Source organism: Malurus melanocephalus, unplaced genomic scaffold (assembly GCF_030028575.1).
Source record: "Malurus melanocephalus ecotype Western Australia unplaced genomic scaffold, MMel_1.1 scaffold_902, whole genome shotgun sequence".
Lineage (NCBI taxonomy): Eukaryota > Metazoa > Chordata > Aves > Passeriformes > Maluridae > Malurus > Malurus melanocephalus.
Window position 1 is genome coordinate 21,526 of NW_026624134.1, and position 5,000 is coordinate 26,525.

Sequence of the window (5,000 nt, forward strand, 5' to 3'; positions counted from 1 at the left end):
CCCGGGAACAGGCGATGCCCGCCCCAGCTCCCCCGGGACAGCCCTCGGCTCTGACCCCGAGCCTTTGCCGGGTGCAAAAGCTGAATGGTTGGGATTTGGTCAATGTAACCTTCCTTCTTCCTTCTGAACAGGCTGCATCCAGAGGATGGACAGCAGCTGCTGTGGGCTGCGGAAGGGCAAAGGGTGGCAAACAAGCTGGTTGTCTTTTCAAGAAGTCCCTGGGGTTAGGGGGTTGAGCAGTTTCAGGACATACCTTGAACTCATTTGATGCACTGTCTCACCATGGCCTGAAAACCAAATTAAACAGATATTCCAAAGCAGTCAGGATTGCCTGGCTGGATGACCAGCAGCCTTTGAGTCCACTCAGAGCACAGAAAACATCCTGAATGAAGGATCTGCAATGGTCTGGTTCTGCTCAACCTCATCACATGCCAGTGTTGAAACGGACAGGACACTCATTGAATTAGCAGATGATGTGAATCACAGCATAACATGGGACAGGGGCCTGGTCCATAGCCATCATTACATGAACTGCATGTCCTGCGTTGGATTTTGAGCACCTTACCTGAAGCAATGTCAACAACTAATGTCTGGAGAGCAGCAAGATGGGTGTAGGGGCTGACATCAGCAGCCTTTGATGCAAGACACCCTGTGGAGTTGCTAATCTAAARCAAAAGAAAAGAATCCTGGGGGAAGAATGAAATAAGGGAGGGTAGGACACATGTTAATGTGTGTGTGAATTAAAGAGAAGGGCAGAAACCTGTTCCCTTTTGTGAGAGACTAAGAAGTGATGGGTGTGAAGTGCAGCAAGAGATTCTGTGAAGATACGGGTAGAAAACTACAATATCAAAGAGTGAAAAACAGCTTGGAGAATTTTTGTTACTGATCAAATGGAAAGGCCTCCTGGAAGCTCTTACAGACATTATCCAGTCATTCTCCAGGAGCAGATGGTCTCCCCCATCCTTTGTGGAGCTGGTTCACTCTATTTTCCATGATGCCAGGGTTTTCTGTGGCCTTTGTGTCTTAGGGGAAGATCCCATTCAGACACCCAAATTTCCTCTCACTGACAAAATCATGTACTGTGTGACAGGGTGGTGCATTTATCAGAAGGTCCATCTCTATGGTCACAGGGTATTTCATTGTCTGATATTGTGCCTTTATCTAAAATACTAATTCCCCTTTTTTTCCCTCTCCCATTTTCTTTTTGCTCTGTTGGCCATCTTTGGAGGAATTCTGTTCAGCCTGTTCTTTTATCACCCAGATAACGGTTTGTGTTTTCCATCCTGTTTGKGCTGTCTCTACATTGCTTTAGCCAAACTGAGCTGAGCAGGAGTGATTGAGCCAACAGCCTTTCCTTTAGTGGGTCTCCAGGCTGGTTTTGCACCTCTCTCTGAGGCAGGCAGCGTTTCCCACTGGCCCAGCCGTGAGTGGGCTGTAGGTGTTGGTGTTTCTGCAGAGCTCAGCACCAGGGAGCTCTTGGGTTTGGTCCTCGGGGATGCTGCAGCTCCCTGCTCTTCATCGTGATGTGGTCAGACAGACTATCGAGCCAAACACTGAGAGCTTTGATTAGTCAGTGTTTGAGAGGTTTGTCTGCAAGGCAACGTGCACATTAGTGGTTTTGTGTTCCTGGCTGTAAAGCAAACTACAGAAACTGCTGTCCTGCTTCATCCAGGACACAACTCTGGGATGTTCCTCCTGTCCTGACTGGTGCTTCTCTCCAGTAACCCATTTTAGACTGGTGCTTGCTGAACCGTGGTAATAACAGCATTTTGAACAGCAACTCTGTTCCTGCCCTGTTTGACCAAGGCCCTCTGGCTCCTACTGTATACAGCTCTGATGGCTGTTGGTGGATTCTGCATCCAAAGATTAAAAAAAAAAAATTCTTTTTTGAGTGATAAGGAATACAATGCATTTTTTATATTTGGAGAGTAATTTAGAGAGAAGAAAAGATGATGCCTRGTGGAAATGAGAAATATATGTCCCATACATAATATATGCCCCAAATGTCCTATTAGAAATACAAGAAGATTTCCTGAACTGGAGAAGTTGTTACACATTACAGTGTGCTAATGCTCCCCCATGGAGATGCTGATACTGAGAGAGTCTTTAGTGTAATAATATTAAAAATCYGAGAGCTTCAATAAGATCCTCCCTGCCACCATGGTGGTAGGAAATGAAGTGATTCCAAAGGAAGATTCTAATTGCTGGTTTGTAGCCACAAAATATTCAAAGATTCACTGCAAACATATATTCCAACGTGTTTGTGGCATGAACTGGAGTAACATGCTTTCCAAAGAGACACTCACTGCCCAGTGTAGCTGCTGGCCAGAGCACAGCTCAGGCAAGTGCTGGCACCTTGAAACCTGGGCAGGTTTGGAGCTGGGAAAAGCCCCGTTGTGCTCTGCCACAGGGCATGTCATGGGTTCTGAACCAGCAAACACTGGGATTGGGTATATGGATCATGGCTGCACTGGAGCTGGTTAGTCTGTCTGTGAAAATTTACTCAAAACTATAAATACCAGTAAATATAATGCTTTCCTATGAATATTTTACATGAGTCTTTTTCAAGATGCATTTATTTACTCCTCTTTATTCAGAACATGGTTTTTCTTGTGAGTTGTGCAGTCCTGTACATGCTGTCCAGTTCACAGCAGTGCCATCTTTTCAGGACACCTAAAGGGAAATTTGGGCAGTCTTTGCTCCAGCACTGGAGTTGTGGCTGAACAAACACAGCTCCTTCATCCCTGAGTGAGTGGATGGCTGCCAGAGCTCCCATCCTCCAGAGCACTGTTCCAAATAATGGTGTGCAGGCTGGGTTTGTCAGCTGTGGGATATGCTGTGTTTGTGCCACTGCCACACATGGCGTGGCTGGAAGGGGTGATTGCCATGGCTGCACCCACAGGTGCCAGGGGAGCATGGCACAGGCTGGGCAGTGCCTGTTGGGCAGAAGCAAGCTGTGCCCCAGGCTACCAGCTCTGGTTTTTCTCCCTGAGGAGGGGAGACACCCATCAGACACCCCACAATCATCTGCTCTGGGGGCAGGGGAGGTGTGTAACCATGCAGGTAAATCAGGGTCCTGCTGATACCTGCAAGGACCTTTCCCAGCCCTCACACGGGAACCAGCTCTGCTGCTGGCAGACTTCCTCCATCCCCAACACACACATCAGGAAAATACTGTTTGCAGATATTCACTGCCCTGGGCATCACACTCACAGGGCACGAGTGAGCAATGCCTGGAAAGTTCCAAAACAGCCTTTGCAGAAATGRTTCAGGGACCCACTCTGAAACAGATGAAGTGGTTTGGAAAAAGCCATTTCTTGATCTACTTCCCATTAACTTTCCTATCCCATGGTTGTTACTGTGCACTAGATAAGTTGTCACATTTGTATTTCAGTTATGATGTACAGAACACTAACAGAGACAACTGATTTATGTAGCACCCAGGGGTGGCTTTGGCCAGGACAAAAGAGGTTCATTGCATTCCCCTCCTGAAGGAATGGGCTGTCCGTGGAAGGAGGAGGGACTGTCACCAGCTGCCCCCATGACAAGGGAAGAAGGGCCCAAAAAACCCCATGACCTGTCAGGGTCACCGGGAGCCTCTGGCTCAGGGTGCTCAGGCACTGGCACCATTCGTGGTACAGGGCTGAAATCTGCCTGGTGAGTCCTGTTTGAAGGCTCCCAGCCAGAACCAGCCCTGTTTGCTCTGTGAGACACTCCGGGACTGAGACACAACTGCTGTTCCACCAACTGGAGGGAACACAGACCGCCATGCAGCTAATTACCAAGGAGAGCCGAGCTCCAGAGCCTCCGATTATGAGTAATGGCCACAGCACGATGGAAACCTTTGCTTGAATAATTTTGAATGATGAACACATTTGAGGAAATAATGTTTTCTTTGCAGGCCTCCTCTGATGAAATGCTGCTGCTTGCTTTGCTTTCTCTTTTGGGGCGGGTGCTGTCCCCACCGTGCTCAAGCACTGCTGCTGCTGGGGCTGAGGGAGCAATGGAGCAGCACAGTGCTTGTGCCAGCCCATGGCCTTCCCTCTGGGGATGTGGGGATGTGCAGGGGACATGGATGTGGCTATCAGGGCCACACTGCTGCTGCTGGGGCTGAGGGAGCAGATGGAGCAGCACACTGCTTGTGCCAGCCCATGGCCTTCCCTCTGGGGATGTGCAGGGACATGGATGTGGCTGTCAGGGCCACACTGCTGTCCCAGGAACACACTGGCCACAGACAGCATTCCAGAGGAGTGCCGCGTGTGTGCACAAAGGAATGCCACATTGTCACCCCACGGTGACTTCATTCATTTTAAGAGCTCCATAGYAAGGATGAACTCCACATGTTGTGAGGCCAGGCTCACTCACTGCCTGCAGCAGKGTCACCTGCAGTGCCASAACTATGACCACAGAATCACWATCATTGAGGCYGGAAAASACCTCCAAGTTCATCAACTGCTTAACAACCYCTTCTGTGAACAAATCCCTTCTCATCTCCAACCTGAGCCTCCCCTGGTGCAGTCTGAGGCCACGTCATCTTCTCCTGTCACTGGTGGCTTGGGAGAAGGGGCTGACACCACCTTGCTATGACCAAAGGTGTTTCCAGASCCTCCTTTTCTCCAGGATCCTGTTAGCGAGGGAAAATCTGGTTCATTCTCCACAACACCTCAGTGACTGAAAAAGTCACCMGTTCCCAAGAGAGTTTGGTGCAAACAACAAGTGGCAAACTGGAGATACCCCTACCAATGGGTTCCCAGGTTTAACACAGATGGTTGAGGATGCACCCACTGTCCAAGAGGGATCTCCTCACCCATGGGCTGCCCCATTCACCCTGTGGTGTTTGTGGGGTTTGTTTTGAGCACAGGACAGTCCCTGTGCTCAGCCTGGATTCACAGGGGCCATGGCAGCTCCAGCTGCCTGTGCCTCACTGCCCTTGTGCAGTTGTCTGCCAGTTGTGTGTGCCGATTGCTGTGAATGCCACCATCTGGTGTGCCACGTGGACA